At 44.0% G+C, this 21,573-nt stretch overlaps 1 protein-coding gene across 2 annotated transcripts in view; it reads right to left on the bottom strand.

The window, feature by feature from the left end:
* NR1H4 (nuclear receptor subfamily 1 group H member 4) overlaps positions 1-21,573 on the bottom strand; it is a 338,233-nt gene that overhangs the window by 130,547 nt on the left and 186,113 nt on the right. The window lies entirely within an intron of this gene.

The raw sequence follows: 21,573 nt of genomic DNA, 5'->3' as shown, positions 1-21,573 counted from the left end.
GTCATATTCCTGCTCATTATACTCCATTGGTATTACACTAATAGGGAATCAAATTATTCACTAATTGTGTAAATTTGACAGAAACTGAAGCTTCAAACAACGCCCATTAGAACGACATTCTCCTGCGTTCCAGGCAGGGACTTTACCACCACTGAGACCAAAGGTCGCAAAGGCAGTGCCAGTGGTAGCAAGGAGAAAGGCAGCGACCCCTAAATGACGTCCATGACTAAAAGTAAGACACATCTTTCACACCCTGCAGATTTCTGTTCTGTACGTAAAGCGCACAGACTTTGGGCACAGCAAAATGTGACCTTGTGGCTGGACACATGTAGCACATTTCTCCAGTGGCGGCTGGCACAGGTAAGAGTGGCAGGGTGTCGGGGTGGGTTAGGAGCAGGGAGGAGGGGTGGAAGTCAACAGATGGGATAGGTAATATTAAATGATTTAAAAAAACACTAACCTTGTGCTCCTGGCATTTATTAGGTAATATTAAATAAAAAAATCAATAAAACCACTCCTTGCGCTCGTGGCATTGCTGAGTTGGCGATGCTGCGAACGCAAAGTAAGTAGTTTTTTATTGTTTTTATTTAATATTACCTAATAAATGCTGCGAGTGCAAGGTAAGTGTTTTTTTTATTTAATATTACCTAGCCCCTTATCTATCGACTTCTACCCCCCCCCCCTCCTCACCACTCTTACATGTGCCGGCCACCACTGCATTTCACTGCAGACATCCGGGATCCCTGCTCCAGCTGAATAGCAGGTGTGGAGTTTGGCTGGATCTCTCTATTTCAGCACTGATCCCATCATATGCACTGTAAAAACAGCACCACACTGCTTGCTCCGCGTGCCACTCAGAGCTGTAGGCTGGCCTTAGCTTTTTAAGGGGCCCACAACTTCTGAACTGTCAATATAACACATGCATAATCTCTGCCACTAAAGGACATCTGTTTTTCCATCCATACACGTTAACCACACCACGGATTTCATGCATTGCACAGTGAGTAGTGACACACAATTTCACTTTTATTAACTCACCCTTATAACACCGCACTGACAGCCATTGCCCTATTGCTAGAACCACAGCCCTGTCACAACCACAACTACTTTTTTCACTAATATTGCACTGCTTTACCTTTTACACTATGCACTTTCCTAAATTCTACTACTTCTCTCTAAACTATTTTCAAAGACCAAAGTTACTCGCACCCGCTGCATCCTCTTCCTTTCTCACTCTCTCGTCTTTCTCTCCATCAACTTTGTCTCATTTCTGATGTGTTCCTATATATTGTCACCATCTACAATCTTGGAACCACAACGCGTTGCATTCCTTCCATTTTAGAATGCTGTATGTACAGTGGTAATGCGTCAACTAGGGCGCAGGAGCTTCGCCATCCCCGTTGCCATTGCAGCAAACATGAAAAATAAAACTGTAATAAAATGGTTTTATTACTGCTTTATTTTTCAGTGCAGCCAGCAAACTGGAGCTAAGTGTTGGGGGGGGCAAGCATTGGTGACTGGTGTGAGGGTAAGGGGAATTGTGCACACTTAAAGTTTAAAGTGCGCATGTCACTTTGGACGGCTGTCTTGCACGACCTCCCTGACATGCACTTTAAACCTCTCCACCCGACCTGTCTTAGATAGCTAGGAGGAGAGCAGGCCGAGCCCTCCAGTGCATGTAGGAGTGATGACCCAGCCCACTCCAGCCAGTCGTGGTGCTGTTATCATGCTGGTTAACAGCATAAGAGCAGCTTCTGGATTGGTTAGGGGAGTTGGCTCAGAGACCCCTTGCTGTCGAACTGTGGGACTAGAGAGAACTAGATTCAGTAAGTACTTTTTTTCCTTTTAATTTATTGTAATGTTTAACTTATTTTCACACACAGCCAGGCAGTGTGAAAAACTCATGCTGCCTTCAGCCTCAACTCCAGAGCTCTTAATTGTGGCCTGTTATAAACACTGTTTAGAACGGACCACGATTGAGAGCTTCAGGGTTTTACCTAGGGGCATTCTAGAGTGCCTGTCTGATTTCCCCGCTACTTTTAAAAGGGATCATTCGCCACTGCTGATTTATAGAATAGAACTGGAGCAGGGCACGGTTGGAGTTGGGAGCTGTCCTGAGTGGATCTCACCTTTGCCGCTCCTGTTGTACTTGCGTATCTTACTTGCCACTAAGCTGCTCAACACTAAACATATGCTTTGTGTTGCAGTGTCTTCTTCTTGGCTGCCTGTTGCACTGGTGAGGTCGTGAATATAAACTGCAGTGCTAATTGTTAATGTTCTGTTCTCCTCTTTTGATGGCTTTACAGCATGCTTCGCTTTCAAATCTCTTTTCTTCCGTTTCTTCAATTTGTGTAGTGCCATCTTCTTCGCATGTCAGTCCTTTCATCCCCTCATCATTGTTGTAACACAAGATGAGAAGCAGAAATACTCAGACATATTGTTTTATTAGGTCAGATTTCATTCCAAGTTAATTATGAATGACCCCAACCAGGACCAGGTGTATCCTCCACTTCAGCCCTGGTGACACTGTATAGAGTTGTGCCAAGGAACCCTCATTACCTTCACCAGCATTCTTTGCATCATTAGGTGTCCTGACAGGTTGGACACCTCTCAAGGTCCAAATGAATCTATTGAGGATTGCTATATTGACATCTTTGAACTCAAATTGTGAATTCTACAAAATCAATTGTGACCAAGTGCCAAGATACAATAGCGCTGCACTGCGTGAAAGGGCAAGAATGCGCTGTATTTACCATTATATGGCACATTTCTGTCCTTTCCTAGTGCTGGCGCACCATCGGCTACCTAGCACCAATGCATGCACTCTTTCGTCATGTTGCACGGGTGCCTGAGGTGTAGGCAGGATTGTTTTTGTGCAAGAAGGGACACCTTTCTGCACAAAAATAATCCTCAGAGGCATTTTCCTCTTTGTAAGTGTGCTGCAGAATGCAGCACATCTAGAAACAGCAAACAGCGAGGAGAAATAAGAAATATTTTTCTTGTTGCACCTCTGTTGGGGAAGTGTACAATTCTAATGCATTCTGAGGTCTACTAATGCTGGTAAATCTGGGAATATGTCAGAATCCATGGGTGGATGTGTGGAAACACCCACAATCCACCCATGAAACGCCTCTCTGCCGCCGAATAACGCAAGGCATTGATTTGTGCTCCTTGCTTTATTCCACGTGGCCTTGCGTGGCTTGATAAATCTCAGCTAGAGTTTGTGCCACCCTTGCCCCCCTTGCATGGTGCAAGGGTGACACAAAATCTCGATAAACATGCCCCGAATCCTCATGCATATCCGAATGCATGTGATAAAACAGTTTTGGAGAAGAATGGTAGGCATTTTACTGTTTGTGAAACACCTGGAGGGATGTCCCAGTACAACTGTATGCCTTTCGGCCTTACTAGAGCAGCATCAGTCTTCCACCGAGTTATGAAGGAGACTCTGGGAGAAATCAAAGGAGCGATTGTATGCCAAGATTAGATTTTAATAATTGGTAAGGAATTTGCTCAGCAAGATAAGAATCTTGAGAATGTCGTAAAAGAATTATTGAAAAGAGGTTTAAACCTCTAATTGGACAAGCCAAGTTTAGATGTGAAGTAGTGGAGCACACCATTTCCAGAAATGGCATTAAATTCAAAATTGGAATTGTTGAGGAAATTGTGAAAGCTCCCGAGTCCAAATTCAAACAACAATTGATGTCTATCATAGGCATCAATGAGTTTTATTCGAAGTTTGTGGAGAACAATTCAGGTACGTTTGAGCCCTTAAGGGCATTATTAAAACAAAGTGTGACATTTGTTTGAGGTGACAAGCAAGAAAAGGCATCCTGGACTCTAAATAATGACATTGTGAGTGCACATTGTTGGAAACTAAATGTTTTAGACAAGTAATTTTTATGGCAATAGATGCTCACAACTGTGGCCTAGGGCCTGTTTTAATGAAACAGGATTGTTAAAAAGAATTGGTTGTAATGCATTGGTCCAGAGCGTTGGCAAACACTGAGAAGAATTATTCCATTATATGTTATGTTATGTTAAATTTATTTCTAGAGCGCACGTACACCCAAAGGTTTCATGGCGCTGAAGCAATGATGTACTAGAGGAGAGGGTTACTGGTAGGCTTATGTGAATAGAAAAGTTTTAAGAAGGGATCTGAAATGAGGCTGGGATAGTTCAAGTCTAAGATCCGGCGGGAGGGAGTTCCACATCTGTGGTGCCAGAAAAGAAAAAGTAAGTCCACCGTGTTTTTTCCGATTGAAACGAGAAGAAGTAAGAAGGTTAGATTGAGACGAGCGGAGTGTGCGAATGGGAGAATAACGGGAGATTAAGGAAGAAATGAAAGCAGGTGCCTTGCAGGTGAGGGCTTTAAAGATAATACAGCCCAGTTTAAACAGACAACGTTTGGCAACTGGGAGCCAATGGAGGAGTTTCAGCAGTGGACGAATGTGTTGGGTACAAGGTTGGTGAGTGATGAGGCGGGCGGCCTGATTCTGTACCAGCTGAAGACGATGGAGTTGATAGAGAGGGATGCCAACATAAAGGGAGTTGGCATAATCTATTCGTGAGATGACCAGGGCCATGAGAACCACAGTGAGGGCCTCGGAGGTGAAAAATCTAGTGATCTTCCGAATTCTGCGTAAATGGAAGAAGCATGAGGATGTGACTGCCCCAATCTGGGGTGTCATGGGCAGGTCACTGCTGATAATCACTCCAAGGCTTTTAACCGATTTGGAAGGTGAAGGAGGATTACCTAGCGAAAGGGCCAAAAGTTGTTATTCCAGGGGTTGGAGGGGCCGGTCAACACCAACTCGGTCTTATCTGGGTTGAGCTTGAGTTGACTGATATTCATCCAGTCCCTGATAAAACATAGAATAGCCTGAAAGCTGGAGATAGACGCGGCAGAGGGTTTGATATTAAAGACAAGTTGAAGGTCGTCCGCATAGTTGAAGCAGACTACTTCAGAATTGCGGAGCGAGTGAATAAGAGGAACCATGTAAAGGTTGAAGAGTAAGGGTGAGAGAGACGAGCCCTGGGGGACACCGCAAGTAAGTGGAGTCTTTTTTGCGAGAAAAGCGGACAGGCGTACAGCCTGCGAGCGGTCTCCCAAGAAGGAGGAGATCCATTTTAGGGCCATGCCCTGAATGCCGGTATCTCTGGCACGGTCGATCAAAAGATTATGATCGACCGTGTCAAAAGCGGCCGAGAGATCTAAGAGAACAAGGGCTTGGGAGAGATTGTGATCCGCCCCCCTACGGAGCTCGTTCATCACGGCAAGTATGACCTGCTCGGTGGAATGTGCAGGTCTAAAACCGGCCTGATGGGGGTCTAGAAAGAATGAGCATTCAATAAAGGAACTAAGGCATTGTGTAACATGAGCCTCCAGGATCTTGCTCAAATAGGGGAGGAGGGAAATGGGTCGATAATTGGTGAGATTAGTGGGATCGGCCTGAGGTTTCTTCAAGATGGGGAGGACCTCTGCTACTTTGAAGGAGGCGGGGACGACTCCTGTTTTTAAAGAGTTATTAAGGAACGCAAGCGGTAGGTCAGGACAGGTGAGGAAAGCTTCTGAGAGGAATGGGGGAGGGCAGGGATCCGAGGGAGAGCCCGAGCTGACCTTTTTTAGAAGTAGAAGGAAGTTTTCCTTAGAGATCGGAGGAATTTGATCGAGGGACTGGGTGTTTATAGGAGAAGACCCCAAGACCAAACGAGAGGGAGTCAGAGGAATACTTTGTTTGATAGTGGAAATTTTCTCGATAAAAAAGTTATTGAGGGCGTCGCAGAGGTCCTGAGTGGGTGCTGGTTTGAGGGTCACCCTATCAGGTAAAGATAGTTCATTAACAATATGGAAAATATCTTTAGTTTTGGTTAATGAGTTCGTAATTTTGTGTGAAAAATAGGCGGATTTCATTAAAAGACCGGAGGCTACATTATGCAATAACTTTTATTGCTGCCCAAGCTATGCAGCCCTTTAAAGTGTAACCATTACATCATGAATAAAACATTCCAAATAGCATAACAAAGCACCATAGTAACCAAGTGCCTTCCTCTTTTATTCGCTGCTCTGGACAAGTTAAGTACAACTTCTCAGTGTCTCCTATATTTTTCTATCTTATAAAATATTTAATCTTTTACCATATATGATTAGCCTAATTTGACCTTATTATGTATGTTTATCAAGTACTCATTTGTCTGTAATGATTATTTATACTTTGTTAGCAACTTTTAGGTTGTATTATGTATAATATATGCTAGATCGAACTATCAGTTGTTGTTTTTTTGCTATACACTAAATTTATTTGCTTTACCTGAGGTAAGTTCTTGGCCTTTTTCCTCTTTACCCCTCCAATTTATGGTCGGGCGTTCCCCCCTTCGTTCTCTTTCTTTCTCCGTGTTTTTTTCTTTCAATTACCTCAGCTCCCGAAACGAGAGGAGAACTAATATCATTCAAGCTCGGTCCGTTTCAACACGAAACCCGAACACAAGTTTTCCCGCCCCCTTAGATCTGTACGAAAGAAATCCTTTTCAAAGACAGGAGGAAGACAGGAGCGAGGAAATTTATCCTCGACCAATGCTCGATAACGGGGGCTTGAGTAATGCCTTTTCCCTTTGCTTTTCCGGGTCGCGACCCCTAGTGGGACCCGCATTGCAAAAATTTTAGCTAAAATGTGACCCGAGGAGCTAAATTAACACGCTCGTCGAAACACGCGTTACCATGGTAACGGTTAGCGGAGCCAACGGCTGTTGACTCACTCGCTTGGATCAACCGTTTTTGCTCGCTTATGCTCGTCTAAATCGCCTCTCTGCCTCAGAAACATCGCGTTTGAGCGATTCGTGCTCCTTTTGAGGACTTTGGTGGAGCTTAAACCCCTCCTTTTTTCGCAAAAAAAAAAGAAAAAAGAAAGAACTCCGGCTATCTCTGGTCTAATCCTTCATTGATATTTTAATCTCGTATTTTATTTACTCATTAATACCAACAGGGTATTTAACGATGTCCCAAGGTGACGCTCAGTCAAACAATGACTCACCCCTTACAGAGTCATCACTAATGAACCTCTTTGAGAGGCAACTTAAAAATTCTTTGAAGGAAGCTGTCGAATCAGCTTTAGCTAAGAGAAAGAGAAATACTCCGGACAATGACCAATCTTCCTCTTCGAATGAAGAACAAGACCCCGCTCAAATTAAAAGCGGAAAGGCCACCAAAAAAAATAAACATATTGAACCAATTAGCCTACGCGCTTCTTGTAAAGACAGGATCCTATCACTCGGTAGCCTGTATGCTACAAAAGACCTAGGTGTCCCGAGCGGCACGCAAAGAAGAGCGACCTGAATGGCGCAAAGAGTATGGGTGTCCCCCGCGGCACAATAAGACCAGGTGCTTTTCACAGCACAATTGACCTCGCTGAAGATGACGACGAATACCTGTCTCAAAACGATATGACTGATGAGGCAGACGAATACGTCTTTGATCCTCATGAGAAACTGGAGCCTGACCTCGATGAAGATCTGGGGCAATCTAGTGGGCAATCTAGTAATTTTAACATCGTCAAAGATCCCTCTGGGTCCGAGATGTTTAAACCTTCTAAGATTACCCATCCTAGAGGTTCGGATTGGTGGCCCCTAGACCATGTCGCTAAGTCTTTTAAGGCATGGATTCGAAGACCTCTAGAAAGCAATTCTAGAAACTTAATGAGATCTGAGTGCCCGAAACCCTTTCTAGACAACAAAGCGGGTTTAACCCCCAACTTAGACCCGGAACTACTCACCTTCCTCTTTAAGACTGGGAGAGATCCACGTAAAGGTCTGGAACGTTGTCTGAAACAGTCCCAGGACAAATTACTTGACATCCTTGGTCCCCTTGCTAGAATCCTTGATCTAGCTGAAGAATCCGCCATGAATGGTTCACCCGTTAATACGGAACTCCTCCGAGGTTGGAGCCAACGTGCAATTTGCCTCCTAGGTAATGCAAACGCTAACCTAACCTCAGAAAGGCGTAGAGCCATCCTAATGCGAATGAATCCCAAATTGGAAGATTTAGCCAATAAAAATATCCAGGAAGATCCTAATGGCCTTCTCTTTGGTGAGGCCTTTATTAAAACCTTGGGAAACTACGTATCAACCTTTTCCGCTTTTAATAGAGCACAAAGCAATATGAGAAGATTGTTCGGAGGATGAGTTTTTGGAAGGGCAGGGGAGGACCGTCTGCCAGCCGAGGTTTCAACAGGTCCTCTTACAACCCTTTCCAACGAGGCTACTCAAGATACTATCGGGGAAATAATAGCTTTTACCCCCAAAGAGGCCGCAATTCACGTGCACGAGGCGGCAACAGCCATGGAAGATTCCAAGGACAACCAGGTAAGACCTTCTCTTGGTTCTTCCCTTCCAAGGGTAGGGGGAAGACTTTTAGAGTTCAGTCACAATTGGCCTGCCATAACAAAGGACCTATGGGTCTTAAAGACCGTCAAGGGTTTCAGAATAGATTTTGTTACAACTCCTCTCCAGAAAAAAGTACCAAGAGAACTTTCCCTAAATCAAGAACAATCCTCGTTAGTAGATATAGAGGTCTCACAGATGTTGGCCAAAGGGGCGATCCGGATCATTTCGGACACAAGTCCAGGTTTTGTGAGCACAATCTTTCTCGTAAAAAAGAAGGAAAAGGGTTGGCGTCCGGTTATAAATTTAAAGGGTTCAAATTCTTTCCTTGTATACAGACATTTCAAAATGGAGGGAATTCACCTCTTGAGGGACATTCTCCAGGAGAGGGATTGGCTCATAAAATTAGACCTCAAGGATGCGTACTTTACGATCCCTATGGATCCAATCTCTCAGAAATTCCTACGTTTCGTGTGGAGAAACGTAACTTACCAATTTCGTTGCCTTCCCTGCGGTCTATCCTCGGCTCCCTGGTGTTTCACCAAGATCATGAGACCAGTGGTTTCATCCCTAAGGAGAAGAGGAGTTCGTCTAACTATCTACCTGGACGACATCTTACTGATGTCCCAGAACAAAGACGAATTATTGAGCCACATGAAATGGACTATAGATCTTTTAGAGAATCTAGGTTTCATTATCAATCTAGAGAAATCCATCATGATTCCTTCACAAAATCTAGAGTTCCTAGGGTCCCCTGTCCCTGGAAGCTCGGGAGGATCTCCTACGGTGGCGCTACAACTTAGACAGCTGGAATGGAAAGGCAATATTCGGGAATATCCCGGAACACACTCTAGAATCAGATGCGAGCAGTCTGGGTTGGGATGCCAGATTAGGGAATATGGAAACTGGAGGGAAGTGGTCCCAGAAGGAACTTCCCTTACACATAAACTGTCTGGAAATGATGGCCAGCTTGAACGCTCTAATGAGTTTCAAGGATTTATTGAAAAACAGCGTAGTTCTTATCAAGTTAGACAACTTTACAGCTGTTTCCTACATCAATCGCTTGGGTGGAGCCAAATCAAAGATCCTTGCAGATCTGGCACAAAAGATTTGGTACTTCTGTTGGAACCAGAAAATAATTCTAAGAGCAGAATTCCTCCCAGGCCATTGGAACACAAGGGCAGACTGGAACTCAAGGTTTCTGAAGGATTCAAGCGATTGGAAACTCAGTCCTCTGGTCTTTCAAAAACTTCAGAACCTTTGGGGTCCTTTCAAGTTAGATCTCTTTGCGAGCAGGCTAACTTTTCAGATAGATCAATTCTTCAGTTGGAGACCGGACCCTCCAGCTCTTGCAGTGGACGCTCTCCTACAACCATGGGACATGCCCAACTGTTATGCGTTCCCTCCTTTCGCACTAATCCAGAGAGTACTCTTGAAGGTTCGAACGGAGCGTTACCGCATTGTTCTAATCACTCCTTTTTGGAGTTCACAAATATGGTTCCCATCCGTGATGGAGTTGACAATAGATTTTCCACGTTTTATCCAAGGGAGTTTAGATCTCCTTCAGGGCCCAGAGGGAGAGGTACATCCTCTTCTCTTAGAAGAAAAAATGAACCTTCTTGCCTGGAAGATTTCAGGGGTTCAGGAAGATATTCTGGCCTTTCGGGAGAACCTAAAGATCTTCTGGATGAATCTTGGGCTCCAGGAACAAGGAGAAGACACACCGGGTCTTGGAAAAGATGGCGTAGTTGGTGTCTGGAACGGGATTTGGATCCCGTGGATGCACCTGTAATTGAGGTTGCAAATTTCTTAGCTGATTTATTTAAGTCAGGTTTTTGCTTTAGAACGGTTAATTGTTATAGGTTAGCAATTTCCGCAGGACATTCTTTATTAAATGATTTTTCAATAGGTAGTGACCCTCTAATTCGCAGGGTGATGAAGGGAATTAAACTCAAACGTCCTCCTAAGCTAAGTATGATTCTTTATGGAATGTTCACCTCGTTTTTGAACTTTTCTCTTCTTGGCCTGATAATTTTTCTCTAACAAGAAAGCAACTCTCCATTAAGTTAGCTACCTTACTATGCCTTATATCCTTCAGGCGCGTGTCAGACGTTAAAGCATTAGAGATTTCTAATAGGTTTTATTCTCCTGATGGCGTATTGTTTGAAATCTGGAAAAGAACTAAAACTATGTCGGAAAATATTTTCTATCCTTCCTTTTTTGATTGCCATAAACTCTGTGTGGTAAGTTGTATGAAAGTTTATGAAGAAAAAATGAGTGTTTTGAGACCTATTAATGAAAAACAGTTACTGATTTCCTTTGTTAAACCCTACAAGGCTGTTTCTTCTGCTACTATTTGTAGATGGGTTAGAACAGTGATGATGGATGCCGGTATTGACCTATCAAAATTTGGTGCTCACTCTTCTCGAGGAGCTATGGCTAGCAAGGTTTTCTGGGGTGGAGGCTCACTTTCAGATATCCTCAAAGCAGCTGATTGGTCAAATGCTTCAACCTTTGTTAAATTATATCTTAAGCCTGTAGAACATGTAAGCAACATAGCATTGCAAAGCTTTAAACTTGCATAATGTAGCCTCCGGTCTTGTAATGAAATGACGATTCTCCAATTATCATACAGAGAGAATCTTGATTTCATTAAAGACAACAGAGGCTGACATTATCTCTCCCACCGCTACCTGGTGGTTGTTTGTTTTGACTTTGTTGCTTTTCAAATTTTATGTTCTTTTTTCTAGACTCAACTTCCTTGTAAATTCAGATCGTCATTCAACGTGGAAGAAGTTGACTTAACGTTTCGCAGCTCTAAGAGGAAGGCACTTGGTTACTATGGTGCTTTGTTATGCTATTTGGAATGTTTTATTCATGATGTAATGGTTACACTTTAAAGGGCTTCATATCTTGGGCAGCAATAAAAGTTATTGCATAATGTCAGCCTCCGTTGTCTTTAATGAAATCAAGATTCTCTCTGTGTGATAATTGGAGAATCGTCATTTAGCTGCGAAAATAGCTTTTTTATAGTCAGTTAGCAGCTTGATGAAAATGTCTTTAGTGCTAGGAGAGTAATTACGTCTCCACCTGCGTTCTGCCTGTCTAAGAGAGAGTTTCTGCATTTTGAGGTCTTCTGTAAACCACCGCTGCGCGTCGTGAGGTCGCCTGACTATGGAGAACTTGCGGGGGGGCGACGATGTTGCTGGCAGCACAGAGCCAGTTGTGGATGGCGGTTTCTTGGCCATTGAGACAGTCAGTGACCGTGGGCAGGGAGGCGGAAAGTAAGGAGCAGAACTTCTCTTTGTTAACACGACTCCAATTCCTAGTTAAGATTTTTCCCGGGATAGGAGGTTTGACTAGGCGGGGCAGATCTAAAGAAAATTGAATGGAGTAGTGATCCGACCAGGGACAGGGAGAGATAGATAAAGGGGAGATGGATAAGTTAGCTGTCCATAACTGGTCGAGAAGGTGTCCTTTAATGTGGGTAGCAGTATGAACATGCTGAGTGCAATTTAGGTCCCTGAGGAGATCAGTGAATTTGCGGGAATGCGAGGTTTCATTGGGATCAGAGGGCCAGTAATTAAAATCACCTATTATCATTAAATTGGGGCTGTTTATTAGAAGGTGAGAGATGAGGTCACCAGCTAACTGGGGAAAAAGGGCATAATGTGGGGAGGTCGGTAAAACAGGGCGCAAACCAGAGAAGCTAGAGGGGAGTCGAGTTTGATAATGAGACTCTCAGTAGAGGGAATAACAGTGGCAGTAAGGGCAGTGAACTGTAACTGGTGGTGGATGATGGCAGCCACACCACCTCCATGATGCCCGACAGGTCTGTTAGTCTGTAGGATGTAGTAACCAGTGGGAATAGCTGCCAGGATGTCTGGGAGAGAGTCATCTGTAAGCCAGGTTTCGGAGAGGAGGAGAACATCAGGTTTTAAAGTGTCAAGGAGATAGAAGATTTCTGATTGATGTTTTGGGAGGGATCGGGTATTTAGATAATAAAAGTTCAACTTATGTTTGATGGGGTGAGGAAGGTTAGGGATGTTAGGCGGGGGAAGAGAGAGGCCTTTACTGGACAGTGGGAGAGGAATGAGAGGACCAGAAAACAAGATACCACAAGAGGAAAGCTGTTGTTTTAAAGATGGCTTAATGGGCCAAGAGTAGCGGAGAGTGCATAATTCACTAGAGGAGCATTTTAGAAAATGAGCGGCGGGACCTGGCCCTAGTCCCGGTCGGTCGCGGACGGGCGCAGACGGGCTTGCCTTTAGCGCGCCTTCGGCGCGCTGTCGGCGCGCCCGCTGCGTGCGTCCGCTGCGCGCTTGCGCAGGCATCAAGATTTTATGCTCAACTGGCTCTCGGCGACTAGTGCGCGAGTTGTACCCCTCACCCAAGATGGCGGCCCCGCTGGTAGGTGTCGAGTCCTGCCGCCGGCAAAGCACGACGGGTTCGGGCAAGGAAGAAACGATGTATGCGGGGCGGGCACTGGAAACAGGTAAGGGTAGTAGCTAGGAGCGGCGCACAATTAAAAGCAGAGTGCAAACAAAGTGCAAAGTAAAATGACACGCAAAGTATTACAGATAAGTTTTAAAAGGAGAACGCTTCCCGGCTTCCGCCTCAGGAAGTACAGCAAATGCAGCGCGCTTGCGCAGGCATCAAGATTTTATGCTCAACTGGCTCTCGGCGACTAGTGCACGAGTTGTATTATAGGGCATGAATTGTTGGCATGTCCATGGGCAGTGGAACATTTAGAACATTTTTGTGTGGGACGAAGTTCTTGATCAGGATGGATCACAAGCCTTTGGTTAACATATTTTAGCAAGGAGTAGGGAGAACAATATTGGCTGGGCTGGTTACATTTGCCACTAAATTTCACTCCTTCCAGTTCAAGATTGAGTATATTTCCCGTACGTAGAATTTACATGCTGACAGTATGTCATGGTTTCCATTAAATTTAACTGACCAATACACGAATGAGGGTAGAGAGTGTGAGGTTGCATTTACTATTAGTGGCATGAGCCCTAATGAAGAAAAATCAAAATCTGAGCAGGAATGGTAGAGAGGAATGTGTATTGACATGGTTATTTTAACATGAAACAAAATAGTAAGGCAGGGTGGTTCTGTGGAAAGCAAATTACATAGAGATTAGAAGTCACTACTACTTGTACAAGGGAAATTAGCGTAGATTGATGATATTCTAGTAAGTGGTGATTCTGGGGAGTGGTGATTCCTCGTTCATGAATAAGTAATTGTATCATCAGAATCGGTCAAGAAAGACACCCAAGTATGCCTGTACAAAAAGGAGAATTTAGGAGTATTTCTGGTGGCTTGGGCTAGATGACATGGTAGACAGGTAGATTCACAAGCATAAGCTGTGCAATCAGAGTGGAAACTCAGAAAAAAGCTTGTGCTCCAAGTGGATGCCCAAGCATAAACTGTGCAATCGGAGTGGAAAATCAACTAAAGCTTATGCTCCCGAGCTTATCTCTGTAGCTTTGCCCAAGGGCCCAAAGTTAGATTCGATGTGGACTATGCTTGAGAATGGCCTGAGCTGAAAACTGTGAAGATTGTGACCACTGACACCTTCCTGTTTTTTTCCTCAATGTCTTCTTTCCAACAGTGGGCCCAGTTCTCTAGTGCTGCATTTGCTGTTTTTTTTGCAAAATATGGCACACGTCACAAGAGGATTGCACTTGGTCATCCTGAAGCCAAAGGCTAGGTTGAGTGATTTAGTTTGGTGACAAAGGAAGCTCATCTAGCTGTTAGAGGAGGTATTAATTGGACTAAAGCACTACAGACCAATTTGCTTTCACATAGGACTACGCCTAATTCCGTAACAGGTGTTATTACTTTGAGCTTTTCAAAGGGTAAACGCCAGGATCCTGGTTGGTACAATTGAGGCTGAAAGACAAAATTGGAGTGTCTAGTGAGATAAATGATTCTAGAAGCAAGAAGTTGAAAGAAATTGGGAGTTGAGTAGGGGAGTACAACGATAGAATGATAACGCATTTGTAAAAAAGATAAGTCTAAGTTACTGCTAATTTGACTATCATTGATGATTTGGTGTGTCAAATTAGCTAATAAGCATGGTGAATCGATCTCTAGGTGGTCCGACCCTATCAGGTGACAGAACTCCTGTGAGTGCAAGGTAAAGTAACATTAGTAGTGTGCGGAACATCAATAGGGTATTTCATTTCAAAAGAGTAGGTGACAATGTGACATACGCAGAATCAAGCAATGTGTCTCACAGTATGGGGAGAGCTAGAGTGAGTGTAGAGGATTATATAGCCAATTGAATGGTGATCCAAGCTGAATGACCTTGAACAGTGACTCGTTTTGTGTGGCCCATAGTAACAAGGTTCCCATTTCTCTTTCAACATCAAATCATCTCGTAGTAGGCTCCCATGGTACTCCTACATCGATGAAGGGAACAAATGTAATTGTGAGCCCGAGAAGAGTCTCCATAAGACGGAGCACCAAGTACTGGGTAGTTCCAAGCAAAATAAGCCAAATGTCTTCTCTTAAGTTCATTACATCTTCCAAGTTATTACCGCTATTATTGATCCCAGAAGCTTGTTCTTATCCCTTATGTTTTCTGGAGTTGATTAATTTAAAGGGGAAAGGTGTGTGGTAGACCTACATATTATCACCATCTAGAACTTGGAACTGTAGTCCACAACTCCTTCTTTCCATTACAGAGTTCTCATGATTTAGAGCACAGAACTGGAGAAGGTCACGATTGGAACTGGATGCTGTCCTGAACACATCTTATTTTCGCTCCTCCTGTTATACCTAAACATGTTACCTGGAGGAAACCTGTTCAACACTACCCATGTTCTGTCTCTGGATTTATTGACTGCTGCTTCCACAACTTCCCTCCCTCATTTATTACCCTCTGAATTCCTGTTTTTATGTGACATAGTAATATAACTGGGTAAGTTGGCACTATCGTTATCCCCACCTACCCCCAAGATCCCTGTATCTGCTAACCACATGGTTATTCCCTATGGTGTCACTGTCAGCAAAAGGTTATGTGATGTCACGTCCTATGATGGCATCATGCTGATGAGCATTTTTGATACCTGGAAGATTCTACCTCTTTTTGATCATAGAATGTTCACAAGTATGACACTGTGCTAGGCAATGGTCCAGTGACAGACACTATGTCCGCCCGAAAATCTAGTGAAACACATTTAGCATATCAGTCCGCTACTACTTTAGCATATCAGGCTGCTACCAGGGTTCAAGAGCCATGCCAGTAATAATGAAAGGAAATCATGAAAATGTTTCCAATTACCCAGTACAGCCTTTATGGGGAAAGGCATTGCTTTAAGTCATTTAAAAGTCAGTACTTTTGCCCTGTCTGTCAATCAGGTGCACTTAAGTTCTCCATGGCACAACCTCCACAGTTCCCAAGCGACAATGTGAAATAGAGACTTGGAGCCAGCACGGTACAAGCTTTCCAGGACCCCTATGAAATTACAGTACTATTGTGTGAGAAAATCACTGCACATTTTCCAGATAACAAGTAAATCCAATTTACCTTAATTTTCCAGAGCAGTCTCAAGTGCTCTCTAATGGAAAATATAGCACGTGCACTGTACCTTTTTAAAACTCCACAGCACCCACTTTAGTACTTAAAGGCTCAGCTCCTATGCTATTTGAGGCTATGCCCTCTCCAGAAACCCATGTATATAACTTATTTTCCAAGCCACAGAGAGGAAGCAAGCAAATCTTTTTAACAGTGATTTGTTTCTACCTGTTTCTTGCAATAATTTGGGCCAGATGTACAAATCTTTTTGGCGTTTGCAGAATGGGGCCGTTTGTGAAAGGAAAAAGGCATTTTCAAATGTACAATGCCCAAATTGTGATTCCTGTTACCGAATCGCAATTTGAGATTGTGAATCGGTATTTGGAAGGGGCGTGTTTTGGGTGCCCCTTCCTAATACCATGGGACCCTTCCTATTTGAGAATGAAAAAATAAATATTTTTTGAGAGCAGACAGTGTCCAAGTGCCTGCTCTTGAAAAATGAAGAAGAAAACTTTTCATTTATCTTTTTAAACGCATGGATTGAGTAAAAAAAAAAAAAATTGCTTTATCTAAAAGCTATCATAGACATGGTGGTCTGTTCACCCCAGCAGGCCACCGTCCCAGTGATTCATGAGATTCCCAATGAGCCACAAACTGAGACCGACTCATTAATATTCATGAGGTAGGTCTATTTGCGACCCACTGGGAATGACAAAAAGTTTAAAACACACTTTCGTACATTATTGTTTGTGATTACTGTTAGACGTGGCATCTTTTGGCGTGGTCTCCCCTGACTATTTTGGCTTCAGACCTCTTGTTTAGACCTTGTTTTGCTGGCATAGGACTTTGAGCGCTTTGACACTGCTATTCAGAGCCAAAGCTCTGTGCTTGTCATATACATACTGGTGATTGATATATACATGATTGGCTGATTTGAGTTAGCTGGAGGTCCCTTGTCAAGAGATAAGGCATATACCTAGGACATGTAATCCAAATGCTTCTAAGTTCGCCTGCAGCACTGGTTGTGCCACCCACAGAGGTAGCTCTGCAAACATGCCAGAAGTTTGCCCTGGCGGGGCCTGTGTGTGCAGGTTACTGTTACTCGGCTTGGGATTTCAAAAGCTACTTGCCAAGGTTCTGAATGTCTCTCGCTACCTCAGAGTACTCCCTAAGGCCAGAGTCCGATGTCGGGAAGAGGCAGGGCCAAGGGCATGTGTGCGCCTCATGCACTGGTAGTGAATGGCACCGGATGGTGTGTTTGGTACGGTGGGACCTACTTCTCGCATTGATTAACATGGGGACCAGTGGAAAGCCTATTGAGCAGTATTTACTACGTGTAGAAGAGTAGCAGTATAGTGTTTGACATCGATAAGTTAGTAATGGTAAATCCTCTCTGGTTGTGGGAGTGAATTTAACATTACTAATGTGGAAATGTCACTTGGGAAAGTGGGATTTCTGTGCTTGTGGCTCTTTGTGCCCATCACCCTGTCTCCAATCCACATCTGGGTACTGGGGGGACAGCTACATCTGTGCATTCCTGATTGAAGGCCATAAACTAAAGGCTAAAGGGAAACTGAAGACCTCTGACTCTCAGGGGTCTTCCTGGGATGGATATGAGGGGGTGGAATTGGCACCTGTATTCCAATCGGCAAGGTCTTGGCCCCATTAAAGATATTGATCAAGCCTCCAAGGGTGTGACAGCAGACAGGACAAAATTTAGAGGGGGCCTATGCATTTCACAGGTGGCCTTTTGAACTGATCTCATCGTCAAAGGCCATTGTAGGTATAACTACTGGGGCTCTGTCCTCAGGAGTTAGAGACGCTTCTGGGATTGGAACCATACTACCCTTGTTCGACACTGGGACATCGACAAGAGGAACCACTGGGACAGGAGTGACTGCAACTGGATTATCCACAGACTTGTGGTGGCCTGGGGCTTGTCTTGATCCAGGAAGGGGACTATCACTTGGTGCATTTTGCCTGGATGTTGCTGGCCGGCAGCTAATTGCCAACAGTCGTGGCCCGGGTCCCTAAGCACTCTCCAAGAGCTGGTTGGAAGGCCTCCTATCCACGAGATCTGAGGGACAGAAAGGATCTCCCCATTTCCACAAGATTGTAAGGACTGTGAAAAGGTGCGGCAGAAACAGGTGGCAGTGATCGTTGGTTGGGACAAGGACCACCCTGACATGCCATAATCACACTGTGCAGAGGAGTGTGCTCGCAAAGATCAGCGGCCCACCTGGGGTGCTGGAACATGAAGAGTTCAGGGAGTGCTGGGGAAGTTGGTCGAGTCTGAGGGACCCTTGCTAGCTCACACTCCGTACCGTGTCCAAGGAGTGCTGGGGAATGTTTGCTGAGTCTGCGAGACCTGAGCTGGAAGCCTAGACTGTCTTCGTCCTCCAGATTGGGAGGAGAACAGTGCCTGACATCGTGGCCTCTATCCAAGGTCGGCAGCTCCCTCTCCCCGGACCCACACCACAAGGTACTCTGTTGAGAATATAGTGACTGGACCCGAGGGGTCTTGTTGTGGCTGCAGCTAGCAACTCTGCCTGAAGGGGAATTTGGAAGCGCGCCAGCATCCGATGTCACAGTCTTTTGCCTATGGGTGAATAGTGATCCTGCACTCATGAAGGTGCCACTGGAAGCCTGAAAGCCTAATCTGGAGAAAAGAAACCAAGTAACTGCTTCCCTCTGCTTTAGGTGGTCCCAACAATCTAATCAAAGTGTTGTCAGTTGGTGCAACGTGTTTCGTTGGCTGGTGTAGTTTCAGTGGCAGAGGGGCTGGGGTATAAGATGTAGTCAAAACCTATGATTTCTTGATCATTACAACTGTACTGGATATGCGATATTGGGAATGTCATGCTCTATGCTAATGTGTTAGCAGGAAAGTGGAACACCTCTGAACAGCCTGCATATATGTTTCTGTCGCTTTTGATGTGGGAGAGATTGCTTGGATCATGAACACCTCGGGGAAGTACGTACCTGAGTTTATGTTGCTTACGAGGCTGCGGAGATAACAGGGCAGGTGAATACCTATGACTAGTACATATATGTTCATGCCATTCTGCTGCTAATCGGAGAGTTTGACAATTGCATATAACTGTAAAGCATATTTCCAATGTGTATGTCTTTTTGATTTCAATGTGTGTATAATACAAAGACCAGTGTTTTATACATACGGTGTGGAGTCTTTTTGTAGTGTCCTCAATGTGTTTCGAGGGTGTTGTTGTGCCGATACTTTACACTTTGACACTGAGGATAAGCTTGAGTGCTCTGTGCCAAACTACCCAAGGCTGAGCACGGGTTACTGGACAAATGTATCGTACTCATCCTATCTTGGACAGTGGATTCTGTCTAGCTTTGATGCGTCCCAGCCAGCCAAAAACCCTGGGTCTAACAGTTACCAAAAATACTGAATTGCAAAACTTCGTAATTTTGTAAGAGCAAACACTAAGCTTCGTATATCTGGCCCTCTTTCCTGTGTTGTTTTTTTTCACTTCCAGGTAGTGAACCCATGTGATGTTATTCGAGTCACAGTTCATTGGATATTCCTTCCTGTCGTGTCACCATAGTGAATGTTGCTGGTACTTCACTGATTGTTATGTACTGGTAGCCTATTGCTGTTCATTTTCCAGAGCCCAATTGAGTCACTTCAGGGCCCATCTAGGTCGACTCTGCTCAAAATCTTTATCCTTTTAATTTCAGGGTTGAGGTGAGCCTCCAATTCGATATTTTTGTATGAGAAGGAGATTTAGTACCAGTTATTAAACTCTTCCTGACGATTCAATAAAGTCACTTTTTTGCCAGATCGGAGTGGGACTTTTCCTTTTGGAGAAGGTGAGAGTGAAAGTGAGTAAACTTTTTTCCAGAAACTATGTGTGCCCACTTTAGGTTTCATGGGCATAGATATTTATTTAATAAAATGTGAAAAGTGACTGCTTCAAATTACACACCATGTCCGAAATTATTTAGCGTTCTTTACCGTGCCCTTGCGCGATGTAAGCGGGCATCACTTTAGTTTCCCGCAGCTTCTCTAGCTCTCTTCTGCAATGTGAGGGAATAAATAGGGGCAGATGGTAACAGTTAAAGAGATCTGCTTTGATTTGCTTCAACCTAAAAATGACCTGAGCCAGAGAGAGCGTCACTGTAGCCGTCGGAATAACTCTCGATCCCCAAAAAGCATGGACTCCTGAAAAATCAATCACATCTTTTTAACTACTAGTAATTTCCAGTTTTAGTTAACACATCATATCGCCCCTGACGCACGCTCACGCCCTCTTAGATGACATCATCAGTGCGATACAAATTATACAATTGAGGACATCACTCGTGAAATCAAATATATCTAAAGCAAGAGTCAGCTGCTACCTATCCTCATCAAAAGGCTGCTGCCGGTCCACCAATGGCAAACAGATGGTCACGGACATTACACGAAGCTGTGATGCTGCAGTTACACCTACATCAACAAGATGTCCTCGCACAGAAAACAAAGGACAGCAAGAAACGATTGCATTTTTATTCAAAAGTAAAAGATATCCTTATGCACATTAGATACATCTGCAATGCTGCGGAATGACTGCATCTAGAGGTTCAAAATGAACAATAGCTGTTTGGCTCCTCCCCCACATCAAACATTTCTGTATAAGGCTGCGGTGCCATGGTAAACATCTAGCTGTCCCTGAATACATCATGTTTATAATGAAGGTTGCTCATATACGGTCAAAAGCAATAGACGCTGGTAAATAGAATAGTGCAATACATGGTACTATGGACATTTTCCAGGAAATAGTCAGTGTGCATTTATTTGTGTACTATTGGTATATCGTGAACATGGCCCAAAGGCAGCAGAGCTCTGTTCAGGTTCACAGACAGAGATATAGGCATAGAGTGAACTTAGGGAGGGGTTGATGGGTTATAAAAAGGGAATCGAATACTTAGTGTTTGATGATGTATTTTTTTTTTTTAAGTGTTTCTTGAGTTGGCTTTGAAAATAAAGACGGGGAGGCACAGTTCTCATTGATATAGGGATATTGCTCTGATCCAGGGTGCACAAATGGAGAAGACCTGTTGATGTGCCCTTCATCACCTTCAGTCTGATGGTGTCCTGGCTGTAGGGTTTCTAAGGGCCACCAGAGATTATAACTTGTCATGCAGCTAGGCAGAGCACGGATGATCTAGTACCATATCATTGACATTTGGTAGTCCTTACCCCGTACAGAAGCCTGATACACAATCTTAATTATTTTCCAGGATCTCAATACAAGTGGCCCGGATTAGTCCAATGAGACCAGTAACAACAGTTTCTGGCCCCATGGGAATTATACGTTTTTAGGAACAGTGCAGCTCTGTGGTGTTTTACCTGCAGATTTCACCTGTGGCAAGCAGGCAAAGTCTCCCGGTGTAATACTCAGAAAACACGAGATTTAGCACAATAAATCTTATTCTTTCATGTTCCCCCCAAAAGTGCAATCCCCATTACTTCCCCCTTTCTGAACTTGTCAGGACCCCAGGAAATAGCAATTTCAGGGAAATACCAAGTATTATAATAGACCGCTCGTAACGAGGGCCCTAATGTTAAAGGGTCACATGATACACATTGTTGTACATTCATCCAACTACCTACAGAAACTCAATCTGCACACTTTAGTTGTCTAGAGCTAGTGCTC

Source organism: Triturus cristatus, chromosome 4_1 (assembly GCF_964204655.1).
Source record: "Triturus cristatus chromosome 4_1, aTriCri1.1, whole genome shotgun sequence".
Lineage (NCBI taxonomy): Eukaryota > Metazoa > Chordata > Amphibia > Caudata > Salamandridae > Triturus > Triturus cristatus.
Note: the sequence above shows the minus strand (reverse complement) of the source record. Positions and strands in the feature narration are given on the sequence as shown.